General features: G+C 52.6%; 1 pseudogene; it reads left to right on the forward strand.

Moving 5' to 3' along the window:
- The window catches only part of LOC147967784 (putative disease resistance protein RGA4), a 48,683-nt pseudogene that overhangs the window by 13,923 nt on the left and 15,672 nt on the right, over positions 1-19,088 (forward strand).

Consider the following 19,088-nt stretch of genomic DNA (forward strand, 5'->3'; position numbering starts at 1 on the left):
TTTGCGTTAGTAACAGATTACTACAGACTGTTCTGTTTTTGACAGATTCTGTTTTGCGTGTGTTGTTTGCTTATTTTGATGAATCTATGGCTAGTAAAATAGTTTATAAACCATAGAGAAGTTGGAATACAGTAGGTTTAACACCAATACAAATAAAGAACAAGTTCACTACAGTACCTTAAAGTAGTATTTTGTTTTCTTTCTCTAACGGAGCTCACGAGATTTCTATTGAGTTTTGTGTTGTGAAGTTTTCAAGTTTTGGGTGAATTCTTTTGATGGATTATGGAACAAGGAGTGGCAAGAGCCTAAGCTTGGGGATGCCCATGGCACTCCCAAGATAATCCAAGGACACCAAAAAGTCAAATCTTGGGGATGCCCCGGAAGGCATCCCCTCTTTCGTCCACTTCCATCGGTAATTTACTTGGAGCTATATTTTTATTCACCACATGATATGTGTTTTGCTTGGAGCGTCTTGTATTATTTGTGTGTTTGCTTGTTAGTCTACCACAATCATCCTTGCTGTACACACCTTTTGAGAGAGCCATGCATGAATTGAAATTTGTTAGAATACTCTATGTGCTTCACTTATATCTTTTGAGCTTGATAGAATACTCTATGTGCTTCACTTATATCTTTTTGAGCGTGATAATTTTTGCTCTAGTGCTTCACTTAGATCTTTTAGAGCACGGTGGTGGATTGTTTTAAAGAAACTTGATCTCTCATGCTTCACTTAGATTATTTTGAGAGTCGTTAATAGCATGGTAATTTGCTTAATGTTAATATACTTGGTATTCAAGATATGTGAAACTTTCTTTTTAGTGGGTTGAATACTAAGATAAGTTTGATGCTTGATAATTGTTTTGAGATATGGAGGTGATAATATCATAGTCGTGCTAGTTGAGTAGTTGTGAATTTGAGAAATACTTGTGTTGAAGTTAGCAAGTCCCGTAGCATGCACGTATGGTTAAAGTTGTGTAACAAATTTGAAACATGAAGTGTACCTGGCTTGTGCATCCTTATGAGTGGCGGTCGGGGACGAGCGATGGTCTTTTCCTACCAATCTATCCCCCTAGGAGCATGCGCGTAGTACTTGATTTTTGATGACTTCTAAATTTTTGCAATAAGTATATGAGTTCTTTTGACTAATGTTGAGTCCATGGATTATATGCACTTTTACCTTTCCGCCATTTGCTAGCCTCTTCGGTACCGTGCATTGCCCTTTCTCACATTGAGAGTTGGTGCAAACTTCGCCGGTGCATCCAAACCCCGTGATATGATACGCTCTTTCACACATAAACCTCCCTATATCTTCCTCAAAACAGCCACCATACCTACCTATCATGGCATTTCCATAGCCATTCCGAGATATATTGCCATGCAACTTCCATCAGCATCATCATCATGACATGCTTTAATTTTGTCATATTTCCATTGCATGATCTTGTAGTTGACATCGTATTTGTGGCAAAGCCACCATGCATTATTTTTCATACATGTCACTCTTGATTCATTGCACCATCCTGGTACACCGCCGGAGGCATTCATATAGAGTCATATCTTGTTCTAGTATCGAGTTGTAATCATTATGTTGTAATCAATAGAAGTGTGATGATCATCATTATTAGAGCATTGCCCAATCAAAAAAAAGAGAGAGAGAAAGGCCAAAAAGAAAAAAAGAAATTCCCAAAAAAAGAGAAAATAAAAGGGAAATGCTACTACCTCTTTTCCCACACTTGTGCTTCAAAGTAGCACCTTGTTCTTCATGTAGTGAGTCTCATATATTGTGCTTCAAAGTAGCACCATGATTTTCATATAGTGAGTCTCATAAGTTGTCTTGTTCATACTAGTGGGAATTTTTCATTATAGAACTTGGCTTGTATATTCCAACGATGGGCTTCCTCAAAATGCCCTAGGTCTTCATGAGCAAGCAAGTTGGATGCACACCCACTAGTTTTCTTTTGTTGAGCATTCTTAGCTCTAGTGCATCCGTTGCATGGCAATCCCTACTCCTTGCATTAACATCAATTGATGGGCATCTCCATAGCTCATTGATTAGCCTCGTTAATGTGAGACTTTCTCCTTTTTTGTCTTCTCCACACAATCCCCATCATCATATTCTATACCACCCATAGTGCTATGTCCATGGCTCGCGCTCATGTATTGCGTGAAGGTTGAAATTTTTTGAGATTATTTGAGTATGAAACAATTGCTTGGCTTGTCATCGTGGGTATAGAAGTTGGGAACATCTTTGTGTGACGAAAATGAAGCATAGCCTAACTATATGATTTTGTAGGGATGAACTTCCTTTGGCCATGTTATTTTGAGATGACATAATTGTTTAATTAGTATGCTTGAAGTATTATCATTTTTATGTCAATATGAACTTTTATCTTGAACCTTTCGGATCTGAATATTCATACCATGATTAAGAAGATTTACATTGAAATTATGCCAAAGTATCACTCCGCATCAAAAATTCTCTTTTTATCATTTACCTACTCGAGGACGAGCAGGAATTAAGCTTGAGGATGCCTGATACGTCTCCAACGTATCTATAATTTTTGATTGCTCCATGCTACTTTATCTACTGTTTTGGACTATATTGGGCTTTATTTTCCACTTTTATATTATTTTTGGGACTAACCTATTAACCGGAGGCCCAGCCCAGAATTGCTGTTTTTTGCCTATTTCAGTATTTCGAGGAAACATAATATCAAACGGAGTCCAAACGGAATGAAACCTTCGGGAACGTGATCTTCTCACCAAACGTGATCCAGGAGACTTGGACCCTACTCCAAGAAGTTTCCGGGGAGGTCACGAGGGTGGAGGGCGCGCCCCCCTGGGCGCGCCCCCCTGCCTCGTGGGCCCCTCGAAGCTCCACCGACGTGCTCCTTCCTCCTATATATACCTACGTACCCCCATTAGACCAAAGACGGAGCCAAAAACCTAATTCCACCGCCGCAACTTCCTGTATCCATGAGATCCTATCTTGGGGCCTGTTCCGGAGCTCCGCCGGAGAGGGCATCCATCACAGAGGGCTTCTACATCAACACCATAGCCCTTCTGATGAAGTGTGAGTAGTTTACTTCAGACCTTCGGGTCCATAGCTAGTAGCTAGATGGCTTATTCTCTCTTTTTGGATCTCAATACAATGTTCTCCCCCTCTCTCGTGGAGATCTATTCGATGTAATCTTCTTTTTGCGGTGTGTTTGTTGAGACCGATGAATTGTGGGTTTATGATCAAACTTATCTATGAATAATATTTGAATCTTCTCTGAATTCTTTTATGTATGATTGAGTTATCTTTGTAAGTCTCTTCGAATTATCCGTTTGGTTTGGCCAACTAGATTGGTAGTTCTTGCAATGGGAGAAGTGCTTAGCTTTGGGTTCAATCTTGCGGTGTCCTTACTCAGTGACAGAAAGAGTTGCAAGGCACGTATTGTATTGTTGCCATCGAGGATAACAAGATGGGGTATTTATCATATTGTATGAATTTATGCCTCTACATCATGTCATCTTGCTTAAGGCGTTACTCTGTTTTTAACTTAATACTCTAGATGCATGCTGGATAGCGGTCGATGAGTGAAGTAATAATAGTAGATGCAGGCAGGAGTCGGTCTACTTGTCACGAACGTGATGCCTATATACATGATCATACCTAGATAACCTCATAACTATGCTCAATTCTATCAATTGCTCAACAGTAATTTGTTCACCCACCGTAGAATATCTATGCTCTTGAGAGAAGCCACTAGTGAAACCTATGGCCCCCGGGTCTATTCTCATCATATCAATCTCCATTACTTTATTTTACTTGTTTTGCTTTTACTTTTCACTTTGCATATTTATACCAAAAATACCAAAAATATTATCTCTATCAGATCTCACTCTCGTAAGTGACCGTGAAGGGATTGACAACCCCTAAGCGTTGGTTGCGAGTTGCTACCGTTTTGTGCAGGTACGAGGGACTTGCACGTGACCTCCTACTGGATTGATACCTTGGTTCTCAAAAACTGAGGGAAATACTTACGCTACTGTGCTGCATCACCCCCTCCTCTTCGGGGAAAACCAACGCTAGCTCGAGACGTAGCACGGCTCGCTGCTGGAGGCGCGGTCGGGCTGAGGCTGGCCGTCTGCTCTGTCTTCTGGTGCCTCCGCCTCGCCCTCATCCTCCGCCTCGTCCTCCTCCTCGACGCTGGAGCCAATCACCTCCGCCGAGTCTTCGCCGTAGTCTGGGTTCATCCCAAACCACTCCGGCGGTACCTCCTCGCCGTCTTCAGACCGCTCGGGGACGAAGATGCTCATGTCAGTGTACTCGGCGATCGCCGCAGCACGCTTGACAAGGGCGTCTTCCGCAGCCGCCAGCTCCGGCTGGGCCTCCGACCGAAGCATGGCCAACCGGTCTAGATCCAGCCCCGGGTACCACGCCTTGACGAACTCCAAGGCCCGGCGCGCTCCAGCCCGGGCCGAAGAGCCCTTCCAGGCCTCGAGGCGACCAGCCGCGACCTCCAACCAGTTGGTCGTCAGGCTGGGGTGCGCGGAGCCTGCATATCCGGCCAAAGGGCGGAAATCGCCTGGGCACCGACGCGCTGAAGCCGGCGCAGCATCTGGTGAGCCGGCCGGAGGCGAGCGTCGATGCTCAAGATGTGCTCATCAAGATTTCGGGGGGCATCGGCGGCGATCTCTGCGCCCTCCGCCCTCCGACTTTCATGATCGGCCTCGATGGCTTGGATAGCGGCATGCGACTGCCCAGGGAAGAAGTCTGCAAAAGACATGAAGAAACGAAAAAGCAAGTCAAAAACCAGGAGTCGGCACGATCTAAGTCGGCAGCTTGAAGAAAGAAAATAAAGAGACTCACCATCAACAATGTCTTCAATCTCATGGAAGCCAGAGGACAGCAGTGCCTCCTTGTCAGACCAGGAGGAGCCAGAGGACAGCAGTGCCTCCTTGTCAGACCAGGAGGAGCGCTCGCTCGCGAACTCGGCCAAGAGGGCGGTTTCCGTCTCCTCCGCCTCCCTCTGCGACTTCGCAAGCAGCTCCTTCTGCTCTGCCAACTGAGTGGCCAGCAGATCGCGCTCTGTGGCGAGCCTGCTGCACTCCTCCCCTTTGGCGAGTAGGGCGGAGTTGGCTTCGCTCAGCTGCTGTTGAAGAGAAGCGTTGGCCCCTGAAGGAAAGGAAGAAAGACAGCGGTCGTCAATAAAGTAGGTCGCCGGGGAGATCCGGCCCGACTGCTCAGCAGTCGGCCCGAATCTCGGGGACTAAAGCCCGCGGGTGCGCTAGCGCGCCCCGCAAAAAAGAAAAAAGAGGGAAGGACTTCCTCCGGCTCTCCGCCAAGTCGGCAGTCCGCTTGCCCAGCTCTTCAACATTACAGTTGAAGGCAGTGACGCGGAGGTTGTGGTAATCCTGCAACAAGCATTTCAGACAAAGTTAGTACCGAGAAGTTCATCAATTGGAGTTCCGGGCCGCCTGCTCAGCAGCCGGCCCGAAACTCGGGGACTACACCCAGTGTGTGCGCTAGCGCCCCCCCACAGAGAGGAACAAGAGAAAACATACCCGGACGGCTTCCCACGACGCTAGGAACGCCTTGGTGCAACTCTGGAGGGCGTCGCCCTCAGCGCGGAGCTTCGCCTGGACGTCCAGGAGTGCCCAGTTCAGCGGCCCTGTGCCGCCTCCTCACACCCACCCAACAGGTGCGGCGCTCGTCGCTTCGGCGTCTGGAGCCACCGAGCTGGCGGTGCCGGCTTTCAGGGGGCGGGGTGCCGAAGTCGCCTTCTCCAGACGACGGCGCGCTGGCGAGCTGACTTGGAGGAGTAGCCTTGCCACGGCCTCGTCTTCGGTCGGCGGCACCGGAGGGTCCGCTGGCTGCTCGCCTTGCATGCCTTCAGACGGCGGCGGAGGCGGCGGCGGAACGTTCGCGCCCGGAGTAGAGGGCTCGCCGCCTTCCCTCTCCTCAACGAGGTTCTCCCTGCCGGCTTCTCCAGTCTGCCCCGTGAACTCCGAGGACGGCAGCGCAGAGTTCAGCGGGGTAACAAGCAAGGCCGACTGGCGGCGTGCGGCTTCCTCAGCCTGCTGCTTCACCGCGGCGGCGGCTTCGGCCTTCGCTAGTTTTTTCTTAGCGGAGGCCTCCGCCCTGTCGGCCTCTGCCTTCTCCAGGCGGAGGGCTTCTTCTTCTTTGCGCTTCTACTGCGCATTCCGCTCCGTCGCCTCCCAGAGGTCGGCAGCGGGGTCTATCCGCCGAGTGGTGGCGGACATCTCCGCTGACCCCATGACGGAGGCGGCGGCGACCCGCTCAAGAGAGAGGGGAGCCCTGAAGAAAGAGAGGCGAGCAAAGACTCAGACAAAACACAAAGAAAGAATAAACTTTGAAGACAGAATACTTACGCAGAGACCAACGACTGCTTCTTCACTTCCTTACGGAAGCGGATGGCCTTCGCGGCTGACTCGTCCCGCCGGGTCGCTGCAGCCGAGCCCTTGGGCTTCTTCGGCCGGCTGCCGAACAAAGTCGGCACAGCCCGGCGCTTCTTCCCACCGCCTGGAGCGCCCGACGCGGCAGAAGAGCCCACGCCCGGCTGGCTGGCTCCTGGCCGATGGCGAGGGGCGACTCCTCCCTCGGCGTCGTCTTCAGGCCAGTCGGCGAAGGTAGCCGAGGGCCTGAATTCGCCCGTCGTTCCTCCTCCTCCCTCGGCGTCGCCTTCCAGAGCCGCCGCCCCCAGATCGGGGTCGTCAACGTCGCTCTCTGCCCGGTCGGCGACAAACTCACGGGCCGGCCCCGAGGTGCCGGCTGGTGGGTGAAGAAGGGGATTCTAACCAAAGCCGACTGATCAGAACAAAACTCGGCAAGAAGAAGACAATCCAAAGAAATAAAAGAAAGGCGACTCACCATGGGCGGGGGGTTGGCGCGGGAGTATGGCTCCTTGCCGAATTGCCAGTCCTCCGGGAGCCTGCTGTCCGAGAGGTAGTTCACCATAAGGGCCACCTCTTCGTGAGGCATGTCCTTGGTGCACATCCGACTCGGGTCGCGCCCCCACTCATCTGGCATATCATGTGAGGGCGGCCTTGGAGTGGGAGAACTCGGTGCGAGACGAAGGCGGCCAGCAGGTCCGGACCAGTCAGACCCTCCGACTGCGTCAGCACTCGGAGTCGCGTGATGGCGCCGGCTCCCGCAGGCGTCAGCGACCTGGCCCGGTACGACCAGTTGGGCAGTCTGCCAGCCGGCGGGCCGGCTTCGAAAGCCGGCAGATTAACCCAGTCGCCCCTCGTGCCAATGTTCCTGACGTAGAAGTAGGACCTCTGCCACATCTTCACCGACTTCAACAGCGAGATGGAGGGGAAGTGGTTGTCGGCTCCTGTCTTTCGCACAGCGATGAAGGCGCCGCACTGAGCCGGCACGCCCGCAGCCTGGGTGCCGAGCTTGGAGAAGAAGAACTCCCCCCAGAGCTCGAGGGTGGGGAGGACTCCAAGGAAGCCTTTGCACAGAGCCACGAAGGCGGACAACAGCACCACTGTGTTGGGGGCGAGGTGGTGCGGCTGGAGGCCGTAGAACTCCATGAACGACCGGAAAAAGCTGCTCGCCGGCAGCCCCAGCCGCGCAGGCAGTGCGAGCGGAAGATGACCCGCTCGCCCTCCTGCGGGGCAGGGGAAATCTCCCCCGCCGGCGCAAGACGCACCTGCACGTGATCTTCGCTGGGAAGCCGACGGGTCCGGCGGAGGAACTCGATATGGTCTCCGTGGACTTCGGAGCCGTCCCAGGTGCCGGAGCGCACTGGGGGAGGCGCAGCAGCGGAGGAAGAACTAATCGCGAGCTGTCACCACAGCGTTCGCCGGAGCCTGGGCGTGCGGCGGAGCGAAGAAGAGAAGAGGAAGCAGGAGAGCGAGGAGCTGTGAGAAGGAAGAAAGCAAGGGGTAGTGGGAAGGAGGGGCGCGCATGCCCCCCTCTTCCCCCTACTTATAGCCCCATGGGCTGCGAAGCTGAGGGGGCGGACGTGGGGATTTACTGCGCCCGCAACCCCACGACCCCCACGATCCACGTAAAGTTACTGCACGCAGTAACTTCACGGGAATCCCAACCGTCCACCGGGGCCGCAGCGGATCCGCTCGGGCGCCGAGGCGCGGTAGTGGCGGGCCCCGCCTACGGGCCTGTCCCGTCGCGTGCGTGGGCGGGCAGGACGGCCTGGCCACATGCCCTCGCGTGACAGGCCAAGAATGGGCGGTGGCCTGGAAGCTTAGCTAGCACGCCACTTGAAATCCCGCCGCGACGTTTGAACTACTGAGCAAGTCGGAATTGAGTGAGTCCGAGTTGGGCGAGTCCGACTCCTTCTAGTCAGCCCGACAGAAGTCAATCAAGACCATGTGTTGAGCACCCGGAAAGAGAAACAGCTGAGGCTTCTCGGCCGATCGTCCGCGGCGCCTCACCAGCTTCGGGGACTACTGTCGTAGTAATGGGCCACGGGTAGGCCAACCCGAGCCCCATAACCTTTCAAGACATCGGGGCAGGCTGCGCCCCTCAAGACCACAGGGCGAAGAGCCGCCTCCTGGGGAGTCTACGGCAAGGCGGCCGACTGCCCGCTCACGGCCGAGTCCCAGGGGCGACTTCCAGAGAAGCCGGCTTTGGGGAGTCAGCCGGCGACTCCAACAAACCGTGACCTCATCGAAGGGGACGGGGCAGGGGCGTGGCTACAATGAAGCCCACTCCCCGTCCCTTACCAAGGGCAGGCATGGCTACAGCACGCCGTACTTGGGAAGATCTCCCTGCGGCGTGGCACTATTGCCCGGCTGACCCTGACATCAGCACCACTGTACCGGGTCCTGCGCCCACGACGGCTTGTCTGTACGGCCTGGAGGCAGCGGGGCCCACCAGTCAGCGAGACCTCGGGAGACGGCGGGAGGACCGCTAGTCGGACCCGTCGGGAGTCGGCCCGGGGAAGTCAGCCGAGCCCTCCCCCGGGGCCCATGCGCCATTAATCAAGAAGAGATGGGGAGTGGCCACAGTGATCGCCCGCCAGGCGGCGGGGCTGTTGCCACGACCCCATGACCAAGCTTGCGTCATCAGGAGCACGGCTACAGTAATTAGCAGCCGACAAGACCCGCCCGCGGAGGACGCGGCCTGTCGGCTCCGTACCAGACCAGTCGGCGGGCCCCAGTAGTCGGCGGAGAAGTCGGAGGTCGGAGGCACTGACGGCTGGGCCCGTGCCCAGTTGAATTACCATTGTACCCCTGGGGGGTAGGCCTATATAAACCCCCAGGGCACCCATGCAAAGGATTGGACCCCAGTAGTTCTATACCATACCAGATAGAAGGGGAGAGCTAGCCTTGCCCTCTCCTACCACTAGACACCGCTCAAGGAGCAACCGTGTAAACACTTGACCATAATGATCATGCGAAGACCCCGTAGAGCAGCAGTAGGGGTATTATCTCCCCGGAGAGCCCCGAAGCTGGGTAAGATTCGCCGGCGTGCATGTCTTCGCCTCATCCCGTTTCCAGGCACCGGCGATGTTCTACTCGCCCCCACCATGATAAGCCATCCGTTGGCATATGTCGCACCAAACCCCCGACAACTAGATAGCCCCTGGTGGCTCTGCACTCTCCCGATCTCGGGGTGCGTACATGCCTGGCCGGAAAACGGCCCCTCGTTAAGGCGAAGGAATTCTAACATTCTGATAGGTCATCGAGTGGTTGACCAGTCTCACGCTATATCATGACAGTCAGTTTTCGGCTTTCTCTACTGAGGTGCTCGTCCGGATGAACCAGGGCAAAATCGCAGTAGTTCTCCTGGTGCTGCCTTAGCCGATAAAGCGGAATGTAAGGCACCAAAACACAGGAGCCGGGCAAACCCAACATTTGACCAAAGCCAATGATTTGGAGCTGATGCATATAAGGCCAAACTCGCGACGCCGAACACTCCCTAAGGTATTCGGTCTTTATGGTATAAACCGGGCCTAAATAGTGCCCTTTGTAAGAAGCCCCTTGTGTCCAGGTACGTGCATTATTCTGACGTGGCCACATGCCAAGACGTCAGCATCCTTCTCAATTGTGCTGAGAATTCGATGGATGTGTATCAACAAGAGACAGTAAAAAAGGTTTACGCAGGGTCTTAATCTAAAAAGAATCCTTGGAGCGGGTCCCTGTTGCACATCTGCGCCTGTGTCTCCGTTGTGCCGTATCCTGGACGGGTGTAGCACGATGGTCATCTGTAAAAGAGAGGAACTTAGGTAAAAAAGTTGCCGTGCAAAAAGGTGGTTTTTAAAGAGACCATGTATAACTAGAAATGAGTAGAACTTGCCACTTGTCTGCGCGTTGAGCCCCATGTATTTGTAATAGGGGTGTGGCCATCACTCCGGTATAAATTACATATAGCAGCGCCGGACTCGTCTAACCGCGTCCATGGTCTTGACGACCTATCAAATACTTTAGTTAGCGAGGCCGTTTTTAGTGTGCGGCTGCCAAGGCAGTCGCATTCTCTTCAGCGCGCAAGGATCGCTTAATACTTCCGTTCACTATAACGATGCGGCGTGGACCGGGCATCTTGAGCGTCAGGGAAGCGTAATGTGGTATTGCATTAAAGCGAGCAAAAGCTTCGCGTCCAAGTAGTGCTTCATAACCGCATTGGAACGGAGCAATGAAGGTTAAATGTTCGCTACGGAAGTTATCGGGGAAGCCGAATATAACCTTTAGTAGCAGGGAGCCCGTGCAGTGAGCCCTTGGGCCTGGCATTACTCCTTTAAAGGTAGTGTTGCTATGGCAAATTTTCGTTGGGTCTATCCCCATTTCACGGATTGTATCCTGGTATATCAGGTTTAAACTGCTGCCACTGTCCATCAGGACTCGTGCAAAGTGGTATCCGTCAATTATTGGGTCTAATACCAGGGGAGCCCATCCTGCCCGCCGGATACTTGCTGAGTAATCACGATGGTCGAAAGTGACTGGTTGAGACGACCAGTGGCAGGGTTTTGCGGTGATAGCCCCTTGGGCATATTTATCTGGGAGGGCCGCTTTGCTTCCATTGATCACGTGTAATACGTTGACTATTTTGACTTCTGATGGAAACTTCTTTTGTTCCCCAGCGTCTTGCTTGAGAGGCTCATCCTCATCTTCGCTTGGTGTATCCTCCCCCTTGTGTACGGCGTTGAGCTTGCCGGACTGCTTGAAGACCCAACATTCTCTGTGGGTATGATTAGCGGGTTTACCAGGGGTGCTATGGATCTGACATTCTTGGTCCAGAATTTTGTTTAGGCTGGCCAGTTCATCTCTGGCGCCTTTCGAGGGCAGCTTTTTCTGACCTGACCGAGAGCTTCGGAATCTGGCATGTACCGTCGTGCTCTTCGGGCTGTCTTCTTTATTCCGACGTTTATTATTTTTGCTGCGTCATGATTTCCCATTTTCATCTCTAACTTCGGATGTTCTTGGGTCGCTGGTGCTGCATCTAGCTAGCCAGCTGTCCTCACCCACGCAAAAGCGGGTCATGAGGCTTGTTAATGCTGCCATTGTTCTCGGCTTTTCTTGGCCGAGGTGTCTGGCAAGCCATTCGTCGCGGACGCTATGCTTAAAAGCTGCCAAGGCTTCGGCGTCTGGGCAGTCGACTATTTGGTTCTTCTTAGTTAGGAACCCATTCCAAAGCTTTTGGGCTGACTCTCCGGGCTGTTGATTATATGGCTCAAAGCGTCCGCATCCGGGGGTCGGACATAAGTCCCTTGAAAATTTGCCCGAAAAGCGTTTTCGAGCTCTTCCCAGCTTCCAATTGAGTTTTTGGGGAGGCTTTTAAGCCAGTGCCGAGCTGGCCCTTTGAGCTTGAGGGGTAAGTACTTGATGGCGTGGAGATCGTCTCCTCGAGCCATATGGAGTGAAGGATATAGACCTCAATCCAGACCCCAGGGCCTATTGTTCCGTCGTATGACTCTATGTTTACGGGTTTGAATCCCTCTGGGAATTCATGGTCCAACACCTCATCGGTGAAACATAGGGGGTGTGCGGCACCCCTGTAGCTGGGTGTACCGCATTGTTCTGATGTTTGTTGTGTTACATCATATGCTGGGGCGTGCTTCCGTGGTCCATAGATGGATCTGGTTGCGTCGTCCTTTTGGTGCGAGCCCTCGTGTGGATCGCTTATTGGCTTGTGAGTGGAGTTGTTTGCCGCTCCATGTTGGCCGTGGGGTCGTCTATCCGGCCAGGTGGCCGTTTTGATTTTTGGTTGTGGGGGATCTAGGGCCTCCTCATCGAATTCGGGTAGCAACTTCCGCTTCGCGTAGCTCTTGGTGGGGCGATTACCACCATACTTTGCTGCTGTGTTGAGTACTTTACTCCATCTGATTTGGAGTGTGTCCTGCGCAGCCTTGAGCCTTTGCTTCTGCTTTTTCAGACTCCTCGCGGTGGCAATAAGCCTTTGACGGGCATTCTGCTGCTCCAGGTGCCTGTTCGGCGTTATGTCATCCGGACTTTTATCTTTGACAGAATTGGTTTGTTCAGTTTGATTTTCCGTATTGCCGTGGTCCGGCAGTAGTTCGCCCTGCTCCAACGCTGGGTCTGTATGATCGTTATTTCCACCGAGGCGGGATTTGGGGCGGCGCTTACGCCGCCGCTTTGACTGCTTCTCGAGGGGACAAGCCTTCGTTGCGTCCCTCCGTTCCTCGCCGTTGTCTTCTTTTGGTGTGTCCACCATGTATACGTCATATGATGAGGTGGACGTCCAGCGCCCTGTGGGCGGTGGTTCCTCTTCGCCTCCCGCATCTTCGTCCATACCGTCGATGTCTTCGGAGTCGAAGTCAAGCATGTCGGTTAAATCATCGTCAGTGGCTATGAAGTGGGTGGTGGGTGGGCGTCGAATTTCTCCGTCGTCCGCATCCCAATCCTATTGGCCATAGTCCGGCCAGGGCTCTCCTGACAAAGAGAGAGACCTTAGTGAATTCAGAATGTCGCCGAAGGGCGAGTGCTGAAAGATATCCGCGGCGGTGAATTCCATGATCAGCGCCCAATCAGATTTGATTGGCAGGGGTGCGGACGGTTCGGAGTCCAGAAAAGAGTCCGGCACCTTGGAGTCACGGGCTTCGCAGAGGATTAGGCTGGTGTTCGGCTCGATCGCCGTTGAGACTGCAGCCCCTGAGGCGCTGTCTAGCCACCAGTCCTCGATTGGTGCAGTTGGCTCCGAGCTAAGGGTCGGAGCTGATGTGGGCGCGGCTTCTAGGGTACTGTTCGGCGGCAGAGCTAGGTCATACCCGTCGTGACAGTGCGGCACGCCCGGCCGTGGCTCGAATCCATCAAAGATCAAGTCTCCGCAGATGTCGGACGTGTAGTTCAAACTTCTAAATCTGACCTGACGGCCAGGGGCGTAGCTTTCAATCTGCTCCAGATGGCCAAGCGAATTAGCCCGCAGTGCAAAGCTGCCGAATACAAAGATCTGTCCGGGGAGAAAAGTCTCTCCCTGGACCGCATCGCTATCGATGATAGTAGGAGCCATCAAGCCTTAACGGCGATGACACAGAGGTACTGTCAATGAAAGCACCAATGTCGGTGTCAAAACCGGCGGATCTCGGGTAGGGAGTCCCGAACTGTGCATCTAGGCCAGATGGTAACAGGAGGCAGGGGACACAATGTTTTACCCAGGTTCAGGCCCTCTTGATGGAGGTAAAACCCTACGTCCTGCTTGATTGATATTGATGATATGGGTAGTACAAGAGTAGATCTACCACGAGATCAAAGAGACTAAACCCTAGAAGCTAGCCTATGGTATGATTGTATGTTGAGGTTGTTGTCCTACGGACTAAAACCCTTCGGTTTATATAGACACCGGAGAGGGTTAGGGTTACACAAGGTTGGTTACAAAGGAGGAGATATCCATATCCGTATTGCCTAGCTTGCCTTCCACGCCAAGTAGAGTCCCATCCGAACACGAGACGAAGTCTTCAATCTTGTATCTTCATAGTCTAACAGTCCGGCCAATGGAGATAGTCCGGCTGTCCGGAGACCCCCTAATACAGGACTCCCTCAAGGAGGAAGAGGAAAATTCTCCCCATCCAGCCGGGGGGATAAGAAAAGGAAAGTCGCCCCATCCGGGGAGGCCGAAGGGTCCAAGAAGGGAAGAGCCCTCCTTCCGGACCATTCCACCACAGCCGCGTTCAACAACGAGGAGTGGTTGCCCAGGGACAAGCCCCTGGCGAAGTCGTAAGTATCCGGATACCATAACAATTTTGGTTTATTTCGTTTCATTGTTTCTTATCATGCCGAACATGATCATGCAGCCTACCCAAGGATCGTCTCGACATATCCTCTTCGGATGGGTCTCTGGGCCTATCGGAGATGAACAGTGATTCGCTCCCGACCGCCTCCTTCCCCTGCCCTACGGACGACGCCGAGGTGTTGTCCCGAAGGGCACCAAGCCAAGGGAAGGTAGTTCTGGGGGTGCCCCAAGGCGACCTCCCAGACGCCGGGCGCATGGGAGGCAAGGCTCCCGTGGGCCCTAAGGATGGGGGCAGCAAGTCCGGCCCCCGGCCGAATACTGCGCCGGAACCTCCCGTGGTTCCGGACTCTGTCGGGCGACCCCTCACAAAGGGGGGCGAGCCGTCTATGCCGATGGCCTCTGTCCATCCAGAGGCACCGGACAACTTGCTGGAAGCGCTTCGTGGAGCTTCCATTGACGAAGAGCACCACACTGTCATGAGTGCGGTGGTAGAGAAGGTTCAGTCCACTAAAAGCAGACTGACTAAAGCTTGTGCCAGCCTCTTAACAGGCTTTGAGGTAAGTAATCAATTTATAAGAAAATGCTATAGCATAGACAGTAGCCCCTGATGCTCTGTTTGGCGTTCGCAAAGAAAGGCCGAACAGAGGATCAAATAATAATCACAGGAGTCTAATCAGAATGTGTCTTATGTGAATAAGCAGGCTTCATTGCTGGCCGCTGCCGCTCGCACTGCGGAGGTCTCCGCACTGAAGCGGGACCTTGAGCGGTCCGAAAAAGAGCTCGGCCTTACCAAGAGGCAGCTCGAAGAGAACAAAGGTAAGTAATACCCGTCCGTATATTGATAAGGAATAAAAAGTAATGTGGTTGTTAAGTCACAAGATCATCATGAATTTTGCTAGGGACCACGAGCGAAGTGGCGGCACTGAAGGAGGCGCTGTCCAAGGCCGAAGACAAAGCGGCCAAGGAGCGCACCGAGCGTGAGAAGCAAGAAGCTCGAGTCGGCAAGGTGCAGCAAGAGCTCCAGGATCTCATCAAAAAATACGAGTCCTTGGAGCGTGACTCTAAGACACAAGGGTCTGAGCTTGCGAAGGCCCTTGAGAGTGCAAAAAATGCCAAGGCCGAAGCCCACAAGGCCCTCCAAGAGATTCAGGCGGTCCAGAAGATAGCGGCGGGTAAGGAATTCATTATGCAAAGCAAGCATGTGAAGGAAACTTTCCTTTTACTTACCCGAGTTCGGAGCTCTCCAGGAGCGTTCGCAGATCTTCCCCGCAGTGTATCCGATGCCGCGGAATTTTACCGAGCCGAAGAAGGGAGCTCTACGGAGAAGTTGTTCTGGTCTCAGTATACTGGGACCGAACATCCGATGCCCTTGAGCGACCAGTTGAAGCAATTGGTTGAGCTCCACAAGGCGGCCGAACATGCCATGAAGGGCCTCATAGTCTGGATGTGGCCTGGCGAGCCCCTGCCTGGCAGCTACTTCGGCCTGGTGAGGCGGCTTGTGAATGCCTGCCCACGTCTTGAAGTCATAAAGCGGTCCATCTGCATTGAGGGTGCGCACAGGGCTTTTGCCCGAGCGAAAGTGCACCGGGCGAAGATAGACGCCGAGAAGCTGGTGAAGGAGGGGCCGCCGGAGGGCAAGGAGCATCGCCGCCCTCAGAATTATTATGACAGCGTCTTGAAGGGTGCCCGCCTTGTGGCGGAGGAATGTTCTAAGGATGTAATATTTGAATGAATGTACTCATGTGGTCCTGTAATATGAAAACGACTTCGTCTGCGCTATATAACGCTTGTTGATTTAAAATATTACCTTCTGTGCGGCCATTTATAAAATCTGAGAGTTGGCCAGTCGTCGGCTTCTGCCCCATGTAGCTAGTAATGAGGTGTTCGGGATAAATCTGATCACTCTTTATCCCAGTTTTAGGTCCTTCGAAGGAGGTGTTCAGCACAACGAACCAGGCAATCGGACTATAAGGCTTTATCGCTCTCACATAGCCATAGAACTCTACAATTTTAAATTTTGGCGAAGCCCCTAGTATTTGGAAGGCCGAACTTGGGGCGCTATGAACGCCTAAATCGGACAAGGCCGACTCCTCGCCTGATGCGGAAAAAAATCTTTAGGGATTTGGGATCTCTCGAACAGCGACCAGCTTTCGCCGCATCATGACAGTCAGTTTTCGGCTTTCTCTACTAAGGTGCTCGTCTGGAAGAACCGAGACACAATCACAGTAGCTCTCCCAGTGCTACCTTAGCCGATATAGCGGAACGTAAGGCACCAAAACATGAGAGCCGAGCAAACCCAACTATTGACCCAAGACATGATTCGGAGCTGATGCATATAATGCTATAAGTTCGGGGTGCCACACTGTCGAAAGTGTTCGGACTTTTCTTGCCGTGTTATGGGGTACACTGAAGCCCCTGGCATACTGACCGTACCAGAATGTACGGGAGCAACTTGTCGTGAATAGACAAACAAATAAAAGAAATAAAAAATAAGAAGGTGAAGAAATGTAATAATAAGCTGACGCTGTGCATTGTTATTTATAGGATACGTCAAAGCGTATGTGTATAAGTAGTACAATAAGAAAAAATAGGACTATCTGACATGTACGATCCGAGAGCAAGTTGCGTGCGGGTAAGTAAAACAGGTATAACGATCGGTATGAGAAACCACCTAGGTATTCCCTTGTACGTCAAAGCTTCTTGCTCCCTTGGTGCTTCCCTCCCGTAATGGGTCCGATGATCTAGCTATCGGAGAGGGCCTCCAGAGAATAGGGTCCTAAAAGGAAGAGAATGATAAAGATATACTGGTCCTGAGGCGGTTGAACAGCGTTGTGGGACGTGCCATAGCCGTGCCTCCGCCTATACCCATGGTATCTTTAGTGCGTAGTTATGTATGCGCGGCATAAATTTCGTCGCTTGACTGGGACTAGGACGGAGGCTGAATTGCTAGGCGAGCTCTGAACGCGCTTGGGGATTCTGTTGCAGGTTATTCCGGACTAGCTTGAATGTGTCTATGGACCTTGTCGCCAAACTGGTTGTTTGCCTCAAAACTGCTTTGCATTTCTGCTGCAAGGGCCGTAGTGTGCTCCTCTGTGCAGAGCGAGCGTTCTGTGTTTCCGTTAACTGTTATAACCCCGCGAGGTCCTGGCATTTTGAGGTTGAGGTATGCATAATGCGGTACCGCATTGAATCTAGCGAATGTGGTTCGTCCGAGTAGTGCGTGATAGCCACTGCGGTAGGGGATGATATCGAAGATTAACTCTTCGCTTCGGAAGTTATCCGGAGATCCGAAGACCACTTCCAGTGTGATTGAGCCCATGCAACAGGGCTCTACACCTGGTATGACACCTTTGAAGGTGGTTTTTGTGGGTTTGATCCTCAAGGGGTCGATACCCATTTTGCGCACTGTATCCTGATACGGTCAGTACGCTAGGGGCTTCAGGCTGCTGCCACCGTCCATAAGGACTCGAGTGAGGTGGAATCTGTCAATGATAGGATCGAGGACCAATGCGGTAGAACCGCCATGACGGATACTAGTGGGGTGGTCCCTGCGATCAAAAGTGACCGGACAAGAAGACCATGGATTGAACTTTGGGGCGACTGGCTCCATCGCCTTGATGTCCCTGAGTGCACGCTTTCGTTCCTGCTTGGGGATATGGGTTGCGTATAACATGTTCACCATTTTCACTTGGGGAGGAAATTTCTTCTGTCCTCCTGTGTTCGGCGGCCGGGGCTCCTCCTCGTCGTCGCTATGCAGCCCCTTTTCCTTGCTTTCGACATTCAACTTGCCGGCCTGTTTGAACACCTAGCATTCTCTGTTGGTGTGGTTGGCTGGCTTATCGGGGGTGCCGTGAATTTAACATGAGCGGTCGAGTATGCGGTCCAAACTGGACGGACCCAGATTGTTTCTTTTCAACGACTTTTTCCGCTGACCGGATTTAGAGCCACTGAATCCGGCATTGACTGCTGTGTCTTCGGCGTTATCGCCGTTGTTGCGGCGCTTGTATCTGTTGCGACATGGCTTGCTGTTTTTGTCTCTGGCTTCCGATGTGCCAGGGTTGCTTGCTGTGTTGTTGCTATGTGCCAACCAGCTATCCTTGCCCGCGCAGAAGCGGGTCATGAGTGTTGTGAGGGCTACCATGTACTTTGGCTTCTCTTGGCCAAGATGTCTGGCGAGCCACTCGTCACGGATGTTATGTTTAAAGGCCGCTAGGGCTTCGGCATCCAAACAATCCACAATTTGGTTCTTTTTGGTTAGGAACCGAGTCCACAATTTCCTAGCTGACTCTCTGGGCTGTTGTGTTATGTGACTTAAATCATCAGCATCCGGTGGTCGCACATAATTACCCTAGAAGTTGTCCAGGAATGCGTCTGCCAGGTTCTCCCAACTTTCGATGGAGTTTTCTGGCAAGCTATTTAGCCAATGTCAGCTAGTCCTTTGCGTTTTAACGGGAGGTACTTGATGGCGTGTAGATCATCCCCGCGGGCCATGTGAATGTGGAAGAAGAAATCCTCTATCCATACCGCGGGGTCAGTAGTACCATCGTATGATTCAATATTCACGGGTTTGAATACTTCTAGGAATTCATGATCCATTACCTCATCAGTGAAGCATAGGGGGTGTGCGGCGCCTCTGTGCCGGGCTATGTCACGACGCAGTTCGTACGAGTCTCGTCTACTGTGTTCGGCCCGGCCGGGTTTGTTTTTGGTATATCCGACATGACGGTCGTCGTCATGTGTTGGGGCGCGCCCTCGTGATCCGAAGATCGATCTTTTGTGTCATGCTTTGTTTTCCAATACGTCTCGCAGGTCCTGCATGTTACCCCGGGCCTTGCTATTTTTGTTTGACTGGCGACGGGGTGCGGGCTGGACTTCGTGCTTATATGCCACTTTGTCGCGGCCACGAGGTGGCCGGTCTGCC

The sequence above is a fragment of the Triticum urartu genome, chromosome 5A, assembly GCF_056163025.1.
Source record: "Triticum urartu cultivar PI428250 chromosome 5A, HENAU_Tu73, whole genome shotgun sequence".
Classification (NCBI taxonomy): Eukaryota; Viridiplantae; Streptophyta; class Magnoliopsida; order Poales; family Poaceae; genus Triticum; species Triticum urartu.